At 54.0% G+C, this 12,730-nt stretch overlaps 1 non-coding gene across 1 annotated transcript; it reads right to left on the reverse strand.

Annotated features, from left to right (window-relative positions):
- Positions 1 to 9,844: 9,844 nt before the first annotated feature.
- On the reverse strand, positions 9,845 to 10,035 carry LOC137852831 (U2 spliceosomal RNA). The gene has a single exon (XR_011094060.1). It is a non-coding gene; the product is annotated as a U2 spliceosomal RNA (small nuclear RNA).
- Positions 10,036 to 12,730: the final 2,695 nt, after the last annotated feature.

Consider the following 12,730-nt stretch of genomic DNA (forward strand, 5'->3'; position numbering starts at 1 on the left):
CTCCCCTCCCCTCCGGCGGGATCTGCACGCCCCGCCCATCTCCGCGGAGCCGAACCGGCTCCCGTGAAGCTGGCAAGCGCCGTGTGCTTGGGGTGCTGGAAGCAGCCACTGCACGGCTGGAAACGTAGCTTTCCACCCGGAACGCCATCCTGGGCTTTGAAAGGCAAGTCTTGTGAGGGGAGGAAAAAAAGAAAGAAAAAAAAAACTCAATAACTTGCTCAGACAGGGTCTTCTGCAAAGCTGTTTTCTTCACGATTGCAGCGGCGGGGGTCCTGCAAGCGGGAGCAACCCGCAAAAGCATATCGTAACCTTATATTATAACCCTCTTAACCGAGGCTTGATTCCTCCCGTTTCCTCCCTGGCTGAGTGCAACAGGTTCACGAGCTACTCAACACTTGTGACTGTATCGCACAGATCCAGTTTTACTTGACCAACCATTAATTTCTCCTTCCGCCCCATCTTCTCTTGTGACCACAGGGCCCACGATCTTTTGCTTCTAGTGATTTTGCACTGCTTGCCCTGCTTCTCTTACCCGTCCTCCTTATTTTGGGACACTGGGACCTTCCCCTTATCTGCTTAACGTACTCTCCACTGCTGGGCTGCTGTCGTGCCTGCACAAGCACTTCTGGATACGCGAGCTTAGTGGAATTTTCCACTGCAAAAACACGTTCTACTGCAAAAACGCGACATTTTCTCACAGTCCCACGTCAACATGGCACACCAGAAATAATTGCATCAGACAGTGGGATTCATTTCCACAATGACCTCATAAACACCTGGACCAAAGAGCATGGCATTGAACGGGTATACCACATCCCTTCTCCTGCACCAGCGTCCAGGGAAAATAAATAAATAAATAAATAAACAAACAGCAACAGACTGACAAAGAGTACGCTAAAAGCAATGGGTGCTGAGCCATTCAACCGTTGGGATGCTGTTGTCGACGGAAGGAAGACACAGACGCTCAATATGAGTGATCAGTGAACTTCGATTTATTGGATAGCTCAGCTGTTTTTTATATGATTCAATATAATTAGCTCATACATATTGCAAAAGCTAAGCTCACTATTGGTTAGTGCAACTTTCCCTATCTTATCAGCTAGCTCCTCATTCCCTCAACCGTTATCCCGTCTTAGGCACTTTCCCATCCACACACTGACACAATGCCTTTGTCCCTTGATTGGCTTCCCGCCATCTGCCAGACTCATATGAGCTGCGTTCGATACTTTTTTAGCTCGCGACCTCCAAGTTGCTCAACATTCACATGACCTACTTCACTTAACCATTCCTCCACAGGATGCTGTACTGGGTCTGGCTGGGATGGAGATAACTTTCCCTGCGGCAGCCCACAGGGTGCTGTGCTCTGCACTTGTAGCTAGAATGGCACTGGTATCACACCAGAGTTGTGTCTACTGCTGAGCAATACTGGCACAGGGTCAGGATTCCCTCAACCCCCCGCCCCCCGCCCAGAGCCAGCAGGCCTGGGGGTGGGCGAGAGGGGAGGAAGGAACATCAGCAGGGCAGCTGACGTAAAGCAACCGAAGGGATATTCCATACCGTATGGCGTCACACTCGGCAATAAAAGTGGAAGAAGAGGGGAGGGGTGGGCTCTCGTGAGGAGAACATCTGTCCTCCCGAACATCGGCTATGTGCATTGAGGCCCTGCTTCAAGGACGTGGTCGAGCATCGCTCACTGGGGGGAAGTAGAGAGTAATTTATTTCCTCTGCACTTCCACACAGCCTTTACTTTTGTTTTCCTTTTTTTTCCCCCCCCTTTCCCTTTAGGGAAATTATTTAATAACAATTTTCCCTTAATGTTTTTTTTTCCTTTAATTAAATTATCCTTATCTCAACCCATGAGTTGTTCCTTTCCTTTTCTTCTTCCCCTCCTCTTCTGAGGAAGGGGAGTGAGAGGGCAGTTGCGGTGGAGTTCATCAACTGCCTAGAAAGGTAAAGCCACCACAGATCACAGAATCACAGAATTGTAGGGCTTGGAAGGGACCTCGAAATATCGTCGGGTCCAACCCCCCTGCCAAAGCAGGTTCCTTAGAGCAGGCTGCCCAGGTAGGATGCACATGTAGCAACAGCCACCTGGTTAGTCTGCCAATCGAGCTAGCCCTGCCCAATGGAAACTCCTACACACGGAGAAAGGGATAAAGTCCTTGCAGGGCATATTAAAAAAAAATAAATAAATAAAAATAAAAAAAAGCCATACTGGTGAAGACGGTCTGACTTATGCCTGCCTCAGGCTAAGGCAAAGGCAAAGCCGTCCATGGGGCTGCTTTTGCTCAAGGATGTGGGTGCACTCGGCAGCTGATGCAGAAGTATGGGGCAGTCTGAAAACCCTCAAGGGCATCTGGGGTGAGAACAGGCAGTCCTTTGGGTTGTACAATTGCTGTAGTTGCTGTATAATGCTGTATGTCGTCTGCCTGAGTTGCCATGTGTCGACTCAAGGGCGTTACAGGAAGAGTCGCTCAGATTCATGAAGAATCACAGAATCACAGAATTTCTAGGTTGGAAGAGACCTCAAGATCATCGAGTCCAACCTCTAACCTAACACTAACAGTCCCCACTAAACCATATCCCTAAGCTCTACATCTAAACGTCTTTTGAAGACTTCCAGGGATGGTGACTCCACCACCTCCCTGGGCAGCCCGTTCCAGTGCCTAACAACCCTTTCAGTAAAGAAATTCTTCCTAACATCTAACCTAAAACTCCCCTGGCGCAACTTTAGCCCATTCCCCCTCGTCCTGTCACCAGGCACATGGGAGAACAGGCCAACCCCCACCTCACTACAGCCTCCTTTAAGGTATCTGTAGAGAGCGATAAGGTCGCCCCTGAGCCTCCTCTTCTCCAGGCTGAACAAGCCCAGCTCCCTCAGCCGCTCCTCGTAGGACTTGTTCTCCAGACCCCTCACCAGCTTCATTGCCCTTCTTTGGACCCGCTCAAGCACCTCGATGTCCTTCTTGTAGCGAGGGGTCCAAAACTGAACACAGTACTCGAGGTGCGGCCTCACCAGAGCCGAGTACAGGGGGACGATCACCTCCCTAGCCCTGCTGGTCACACTGTTTCTGATACAAGCCAGGATGCCGTTGGCCTTCTTGGCCACCTGAGCACACTGCTGGCTCATATTCAGCCGACTGTCCACCATCACTCCCAGGTCCTTCTCTGCCTGGCAGCTCTCCAACCACTCATCTCCCAGCCCGTAGCTCTGCCTGAGGTTATTGCACCCCAGGTGCAGGACCCGGCACTTGGCCTTGTTAAACTTCATGCAGTTGACCTCAGCCCATCGGCGCAGCCTATCCAGATCCTCCTGCAGAGCCTTCCTACCCTCGAGCAGATCGACACACGCACCTAACTTGGTGTCATCTGCGAACTTACTGAGGGTGCACTCAATGCCCTCGTCCAGATCATTGATGAAGATGTTAAAGAGGACCGGCCCCAGCACCGAGCCCTGGGGGACGCCACTAGTGACTGGCCTCCAACTGGACTTGACTCCTTTTACCACAACTCTTTGGGCCCGGCTATCCAGCCAGTTTCTAACCCAACGAAGCGTGAGCCAGTCCAAGCCATGAGCAGCCAGTTTCTTGAGGAGAATGCTGTGGGAGACAGTGTCAAAAGCCTTGCTGAAGTCAAGGTAGACCACATCCACAGCCTTTCCCTCGTCCACCCAGCGCGTCACTTTGTCGTAGAAGGAGATCAGGTTCGTCAAGCAGGATCTGCCTTCCATAAACCCATGCTGACTGGGCCTGATCGCCTGCTTGCCCTGCAAGTGCCTCATGATGACTCCCAAGAGGATCTGCTCCATGAGCTTCCCTGGTACTGAGGTCAAACTGACAGGCCTGTATTTCCCCGGGTCTGCCCTCCGGCCCTTCTTGTAGATGGGCGTCACATTCGCTAGCCGCCAGTCAGCTGGGACCTCCCCCGTTAGCCAGGACTGCTGATAAATGATGGATAGGGGCTTGGCCAGCTCCTCTGTCGGTTCTCTCAGTACCCTTGGGTGGATCCCATCCGGCCCCATCGACTTGTGCACATCCAAGTGCCGTAGCAGGTCACCAACCAGTTCTTCGTGGATGGTGAGGGCCACATCCTGCTCCCCATCCCCTTCCACCAGCTCAGGGTACTGGGTATCCAGAGAACAACCGGTATTGCCGCTAAAGACTGAGGCAAAGAAGGCATTGAGCACCTCCGCCTTTTCCTGAAGAATGACAGCACGCGCACAGACGTGCGGGGCTTTCCTCACATACGGGGCTCACCGTGCCTGCGCGCGCCCACCCGCCCACCCCAACTTTCGGCGAGTCCTCCCCCAGCCAGCCTCAGCACACAGGCAGCCCTGCTGCCCAGGACTTCCACGATCCCAGGAACTCCCGCTTGCACGCACCTTCTTCCTTGCCACGGTCCCAGCAACGCTCAGTAGCCTCACCGTGCTCCAAGGTTTCTCTAAAGACCTTTCCGGACCCAGCTTGGCTGCCCCAAGCAGCAGAGGGGCTGCAAGGCAGACAAACTGCAACTACAGCCCCCTCACCGCCTTCCTCCTCCACCAGCCCCACAGCTGCCACCCTCACCCAGGTGCAGCCCTTTTATGAGGAGGGGCTGCCCAGATCACCACCCTCATTAGCCGCACCTGGGGCTCCAGTGACTGGGGCTCCAGTGACAGGTTTTTACTCTCTTTTCCTAATCTTCTTCCCAAATGTCCCAATTCTCTGGGATTCAACTCTTCTGTCCACGTACAAACGTTACTATTTCAGATTATTGATGAGCCCCGTTCCAATCAGAACTCCACAGGGCTTTGGGAAGACACCTGAAGCACTCAGCCCTCCGTCTTCTAGACAAACAAAACCACCTTTTCCACAAAATTTACATTTCAGCAGGGCCGAATTTCAAGCCGAGTGCCAATTTTTCTCATGCACTTTGTTAGTAAGCTCGCACAAAACAAGGAATCACTCCTACGTATCCATCAATACGGGGGCTTGAAAAGGTATTGAGGCCTAAATAAATTCGCTCTCCCCCTTCTTACCAAATTCCCAAGGGCTCAAGGCCAAACCACCACAGAAGCGACTCTCTCCGTTCTGCCACTTTGATAATCATAGAATCATAGAATATCCTGAGTTGGAAGGGACCCTTAAGGATCATCAAGTCCAACTCTTGACACCGCACAGGTCTACCCAAAAGTTCAGACCATGTGACTAAGTGCACAGTCCAATCTCTTCTTAAATTCAGTCAGGCTCGGTGCAGTGACCACTTCCCTGGGGAGCCTGTTCCAGTGTGCAACCACCCTCTCTGTGAAGAACCCCCTCCTGATGTCAAGCCTAAATTTCCCCTGCCTCAGCTTAACCCCGTTCCCGCGGGTCCTGTCGCTGGTGTTAATGGAGAAAAGGTCTCCTGCCTCTCGACACCCCCTTACGAGGAAGTTGTAGACTGCGATGAGGTCTCCCCTCAGCCTCCTCTTCTCCAGGCTGAACAGGCCCAGTGCCCTCAGCCGTTCCTCGTACGTCTTCCCCTCCAGGCCTTTCACCATCTTCGTAGCCCTCCTCTGGACACTCTCCAACAGTTTCATGTCCTTTTTATACTGTGGTGCCCAGAACTCCACACAGTACTCGAGGTGAGGCCTCACCAGCGCAGAGTAGAGCGGGACAATCACCTCCCTCGACCTACTAGCGATGCTGTGCTTGATGCACCCCAGGACACGGTTGGCCCTCCTGGCTGCCAGGGCACACTGCTGGCTCATATTCAACTTGCTGTCTACCACGACCCCCAGATCCCTCTCTTCTAGGCTGCTCTCCAGCGTCTCATTGCCCAGTCTGTACGTGCAGCCAGGGTTGCCCCGTCCCAGGTGCAGGACCTGGCACTTGCTCTTATTGAACTTCATGCGGTTGGTGATCGCCCAGCTCTCCAACCTATCCAGATCCCTCTGCAAGGCCTTTCCACCCTCATTCGAGTCCACAACTCCTCCAAGTTTGGTGTCATCAGCAAACTTGCTCAAAATACCTTCTATTCCTACATCCAGATCGTTTATAAAAATATTGAAAAGTACCGGCCCTAAAATGGAGCCTTGAGGGACCCCACTGGTGACCGCCCGCCAGCCTGACGCAGCCCCATTCACCATAACCCTTTGGGCCCTGCCCGTTAGCCAATTGCTCACCCATCGTATGATGTTTTTATTTAGCTGTATGGTGGACATTTTGTCCAGTAGGATCCTATGGGAAACCGTGTCAAAAGCCTTGCTGAAGTCCAAAAAAATCACATCAGCTGGTTTCCCTTGGTCCACCATACGGGTGATCTTATCATAAAAGGAAATCAGGTTAGTTAGGCAGGACCTACCCTTCACAAACCCATGCTGGCTGGGACCAATGACTGCTTTGTCCCCCAGGTGCGCCTCAATAAGTTCGAGAACCATCTTCTCCATGATTTTACCAGGCACTGACGTGAGACTGACAGGCCTGTAATTGCTAGGGTCTTCTTTCTGACCCTTCTTGAAAATCGGCACAACATTTGCCAGCTTCCAGTCTACTGGGACCTCTCCAGATTCCCAGGATCGTTGAAAAATAATTGAGAGAGGTTCCGCGATGACGTCCGCCAGCTCTTTCAGCACCCGGGGATGAATCCCATCCGGACCCATGGACTTGTAGGGATCCAGGTGGAGTAGCAAATCCCGCACATGTTCAGGGTCGGTTGGGAGTTTGTCATCCCCACTGTCCCGGTCCTCCAGCTCAGGGCACCCTGGGTCCCGAAGCCCATCATCGGCATTGAAGACAGAGGCAAAGAAGGCGTTAAGCATCTCTGCTTTGCCTATGTCATTGTCTGTGAGGAGACCTTCCCTATCAAGGAGCGGCCCTATGTATTCTTTAGTTCTCCTTTTTCCATTCACATATCTAAAAAAACCCTTTTTATTTTCTCTCACAGACACAGCCAGCTTCAACTCTAGGTGTGCTTTAGCCACACGAATTTTCTCCCTACAAACACGAACAGCATCCCTGTATTCTTTCCAGGACACCTGGCCCTCCTTCCAGTAGCGAAACACTCTCTGTTTCCGCCTAATCTCCATAAGAATGTTCCTGGTCAGCCACGCCGGCCTCCTGCCCCGCCTGCCTGACTTGCGATATTTAGGAATTGCCTGATCTTGTGCTTCTAGGAGGCATCGCTTAAAGAATGACCAGCACTGGTGGACATCGAGGCCTTCAAGAGCAGTTTCCCAGGGGACCTTGCTGACTAGTTCCCTGAGCAGCCTGAAGTCCGCTTTCCCCATATCTAGGGATGAGGTTTTGGTGGCACTTTTCCTTCTGTCACCGTAAATTTTGAACTCAACCACTTCATGGTCGCTATGACCGAGGCGGCCACCAATCACCACATCTCCCACCAGACCCTCTCTGTTTTCTAGCAACAGGTCTAGGAGGGCACCTTTCCTAGTTGGCTCCGTTAGCACCTGCACCAAGAAGTTATCATCTAGGTGCTTCATGAACCTCCTGGACTTGCTCGTGTCAGCCGTGTGGCACTCCCAGTTAACGTCTGGCAAGTTGAAGTCCCCCATAAGGACAAGGGGAGTTAATCTCGAGGCCTCTCTTAGTTCTGTAAAGAATAATTTATCGGCGCTATCGTCCTGGCCAGGCGGTCTGTAATAGACTCCCACAACGACATCCCCTTTATTCGTTCGTCCCTTGATCCTTACCCAGAGGCTCTCAACTTTGCCATCGCCGACCTGAAGTTCCACACAGTCCAGCCCCTGCTTCACATACATTGCCACCCCACCACCTCGCCGACCCTGCCTGTCCCTCCTGAAGAGCCTGTAACCATCTATCGCAACACCCCAGTCACAGGACTCATCCCACCAGGTTTCGCTTATGCCGATGATGTCGTAGTTGCGGGACTGGGCCAGGACTTCTAGCTCATCCATTTTATTCCTCATACTGCGTGCGTTCGTGTAGAATCAGTCAGCCCCTCTCCCCCGATACCTGGGAAACCGACCAAACACCACAGCAAATATATCCAAACTTCTACACTGTCACTTAGATAACGCCGCCACCTTCCTCCTTGTCACACTCCAAACATTTAAGAACAAAAATGGGATTACGAGATGCACCGCCGGGCGCATATATTGGGCACCACCAGTCAGCACTTGGATAAAACAGCACTTCCTTTTGGTCTGTCGTGCGCTTCGTTCGTCCCCGGCCGCTCCCCTCACGGAGGATACGGGACTGCGGATCGGAACGCCGCACTCGCTTCGCGGCGATGCTGCGTCTCGCTCACCCAGCACAATCACGCCGTCACGCAAAGAGGCCCCCTGCACTCCTCGCTCATACCACAAGAAAATATCACTTAAAACAACAATCAAACGTGTTCGTAAGTCACTTCACAACAGCACTTTGTCTCAAACACACACACGCCAATGCTTTCAACGTGACATACCCAGACACCTACAAATAAGACACGCAATGATTACCACTCCAGTTGACATCCCTCCAGCAGCTGCTGCTATTACCCGGGTAACCTTGTCACAATTTCGAGAGGCCCGCTTACCCTTCTCCTGCTTCTTATGCGGTCATTAGCAGGTCCGTCCTGGCTCCCAAAACTGGGACGCAGCGGTAACCTCGCATTTGCTCCGTCTACTCCCAAGATCTCTAGCGGCCGCTCGATCGGCCATCGACCACCCCCCCGACATCTCTATCGGTCAGCCTGTAGCGTACCCTCCTCCCATACGGGGACTCTGCTGCACGCCAGACGTCTCTGCGCGACTTACCAGCCGCCCCGGCCACCCGTACGACTTACGGGCCCTTCCTGTACTGTAAAGCTTACCGTTTGTCCGCGGCCTCAGGAGGTCTTTGTCTGCTCCCGCGGTGAGCGGCTCAGAGTGGAGGCTCCCCCGAGGAAAATGCTCGGGGTGCACTTAGGGGCGTCCGCTCCGCAGCCGAGCGAGTGGAACGTCTCTCCCGGCCGGCTCGCCAAACTGACTTGCGGCAGAGTCCACAGTCAGTAAGGCTGCAAAAGTAGGTCTGTTTATTCAGCGCTGGGCAGCACGGGGGGGTAGTCCCGCCAAAGTCGTGTGCAGCGGACGCGGCAATTTGCCGCGGTTCTACGCAGCAAAGAGTTTCATTTGCACAAAGTTTCACAGCGCGCCTACACGCATTCGCAGCCCGTCCCCGCCTGACGTTAAAAGCAGTTCGAGAAGTCATTTCCACAAGCACCCCCCCACCCGCGCTCGCGCAGTGTCTCCCGGTGGCGGTCGTCGGGGGTCATGGGGATGAAGGTTGGTGGCTCTTCCTTGTCCCCGCTAGCTGCCCTCTTGTCTTTGCGCAGAGTCGGTTGCTCCTTGGCTCCTGTCCATGCGCAGGACCGGTTTCTGCCCGTTTCTTAAGACAGGCTCCCACTCTTACGAAGAGAGTGACCTCGGCAAGGGGCCCGAGGCTTCTTGCTTTAGTTATTTTGCACAAGGCAGCATAGTCGGCAGAGACAGCAGGGAGCATCCTAGTTGCATGCTGCCAGCGCTCTCTACCCGATCAGATTCTCCTAACGCCCTCTCTCGCCAGCCCCAGCGGCAAGCCCAAGAAAACCTTCCGAACCACGCTGTCCCCGCCGCGCCCCGGCCGCTTCCCCGGTGCAAAGGGGCGGCAGGCGCTGGCGGGAGCGCGAGGGGGCAGAGAGCCGTTCCGGCCCGCGGAAGGGGCAGCGAGGCGGGAAGCGAGCGCACGCGCTGGGCCGCGCCGTGCCCTCCGCGGAGCCGGGAAGCCTGCGGCGGCCGGGCGGCAGCTGCTCGGGGGCCACTGCCCCGTCCCCCGCCGCGGAAGCGCCGCGCGTCCTCCCGCCCCCCAGCGTCCAGCTCTGTCTTTGCACTCGCACAGCAACCTCCCGAGGGAGGTGCACCGTTCCCGGAGGTACTGCAATACCGGGACGATGCGCGGAGCGGAGGGAGCAAGCTCCGGATCCAACTCCCGAGCCCAAAAATCCGTTTAATATAAAGTCCTCTCATCGAGGACGTATCAGATATTAAACTGATAAGAACAGATACTACACTTGATCTTAGCCAAAAGGCCGAGAAGCGATGCCCGCCCGCCCGGCCCCGCGCCGCCCGCTCCCGCGCCCACCACCCCGACCTCACGGACACTGCTCCACCGCCCGCCCCCGCCCTCCCGGGCCTCAACCCGCCGCCCTCGCCCGCCCTCGCCCGCGCTCCGCTCGCAGCCGCGACCCCCAAGCGCCCCGCCGCCGCGGCGCCGGGGCCTCCCAGCGGCCCGTTCGGGCCCCCAAGCGCCCGATTGGCTGGGCCCCGACACGAATTTGCATGCCCCGCCCCGCCCCGCGCCTCGCCGGCCGCGTGCCCCGCCCACGAAGCCTCTGCGCCCGCCCTTCGCTCCGCGCTCATTGGCGCGGCTCCGCCTCCTCCTCGCATTCGCCCCGCCCCTTCCCTTCGCCCGGCCTCCCGCCCCCTCCCCTCCCCTCCCCTCCCCTTCGCCCGGCCTCCCCTCCCCTCCCCTCCCCTCCCCTCCCCTCCCCTCCCCTCCGGCGGGATCTGCACGCCCCGCCCATCTCCGCGGAGCCGAACCGGCTCCCGTGAAGCTGGCAAGCGCCGTGTGCTTGGGGTGCTGGAAGCAGCCACTGCACGGCTGGAAACGTGGCTTTCCACCCGGAACGCCATCCTGGGCTTTGAAAGGCAAGTCTTGTGAGGGGAGGAAAAAAAGAAAGAAAAAAAAAAACTCAATAACTTGCTCAGACAGGGTCTTCTGCAAAGCTGTTTTCTTCACGATTGCAGCGGCGGGGGTCCTGCAAGCGGGAGCAACCCGCAAAAGCATATCGTAACCTTATATTATAACCCTCTTAACCGAGGCTTGATTCCTCCCGTTTCCTCCCTGGCTGAGTGCAACAGGTTCACGAGCTACTCAACACTTGTGACTGTATCGCACAGATCCAGTTTTACTTGACCAACCGTTAATTTCTCCTTCCGCCCCATCTTCTCTTGTGACCACAGGGCCCACGATCTTTTGCTTCTAGTGATTTTGCACTGCTTGCCCTGCTTCTCTTACCCGTCCTCCTTATTTTGGGACACTGGGACCTTCCCCTTATCTGCTTAACGTACTCTCCACTGTTGGGCTGCTGTCGTGCCTGCACAAGCACTTCTGGATACGCGAGCTTAGTGGAATTTTCCACTGCAAAAACACGTTCTACTGCAAAAACGCGACATTTTCTCACAGTCCCACGTCAACATGGCACACCAGAAATAATTGCATCAGACAGTGGGATTCATTTCCACAATGACCTCATAAACACCTGGACCAAAGAGCATGGCATTGAACGGGTATACCACATCCCTTCTCCTGCACCAGCGTCCAGGGAAAATAAATAAATAAATAAATAAACAAACAGCAACAGACTGACAAAGAGTACGCTAAAAGCAATGGGTGCTGAGCCATTCAACCGTTGGGATGCTGTTGTCGACGGAAGGAAGACACAGACGCTCAATATGAGTGATCAGTGAACTTCGATTTATTGGATAGCTCAGCTGTTTTTTATATGATTCAATATAATTAGCTCATACATATTGCAAAAGCTAAGCTCACTATTGGTTAGTGCAACTTTCCCTATCTTATCAGCTAGCTCCTCATTCCCTCAACCGTTATCCCATCTTAGGCACTTTCCCATCCACACACTGACACAATGCCTTTGTCCCTTGATTGGCTTCCCGCCATCTGCCAGACTCATATGAGCTGCGTTCGATACTTTTTTAGCTCGCGACCTCCAAGTTGCTCAACATTCACATGACCTACTTCACTTAACCATTCCTCCACAGGATGCTGTACTGGGTCTGGCTGGGATGGAGATAACTTTCCCTGCGGCAGCCCACAGGGTGCTGTGCTCTGCACTTGTAGCTAGAATGGCACTGGTATCACACCAGAGTTGTGTCTACTGCTGAGCAATACTGGCACAGGGTCAGGATTCCCTCAACCCCCCGCCCCCCGCCCAGAGCCAGCAGGCCTGGGGGTGGGCGAGAGGGGAGGAAGGAACATCAGCAGGGCAGCTGACGTAAAGCAACCGAAGGGATATTCCATACCGTATGGCGTCACACTCGGCAATAAAAGTGGAAGAAGAGGGGAGGGGTGGGCTCTCGTGAGGAGAACATCTGTCCTCCCGAACATCGGCTATGTGCATTGAGGCCCTGCTTCAAGGACGTGGTCGAGCATCGCTCACTGGGGGGAAGTAGAGAGTAATTTATTTCCTCTGCACTTCCACACAGCCTTTACTTTTGTTTTCCTTTTTTTTCCCCCCCCTTTCCCTTTAGGGAAATTATTTAATAACAATTTTCCCTTAATGTTTTTTTTTCCTTTAATTAAATTATCCTTATCTCAACCCATGAGTTGTTCCTTTCCTTTTCTTCTTCCCCTCCTCTTCTGAGGAAGGGGAGTGAGAGGGCAGTTGCGGTGGAGTTCATCAACTGCCTAGAAAGGTAAAGCCACCACAGATCACAGAATCACAGAATTGTAGGGCTTGGAAGGGACCTCGAAATATCGTCGGGTCCAACCCCCCTGCCAAAGCAGGTTCCTTAGAGCAGGCTGCCCAGGTAGGATGCACATGTAGCAACAGCCACCTGGTTAGTCTGCCAATCGAGCTAGCCCTGCCCAATGGAAACTCCTACACACGGAGAAAGGGATAAAGTCCTTGCAGGGCATATTAAAAAAAAATAAATAAATAAAAATAAAAAAAAGCCATACTGGTGAAGACGGTCTGACTTATGCCTGCCTCAGGC

This window comes from Anas acuta, chromosome 2 (genome assembly GCF_963932015.1).
Source record: "Anas acuta chromosome 2, bAnaAcu1.1, whole genome shotgun sequence".
In the NCBI taxonomy this organism is placed as follows: Eukaryota; Metazoa; Chordata; class Aves; order Anseriformes; family Anatidae; genus Anas; species Anas acuta.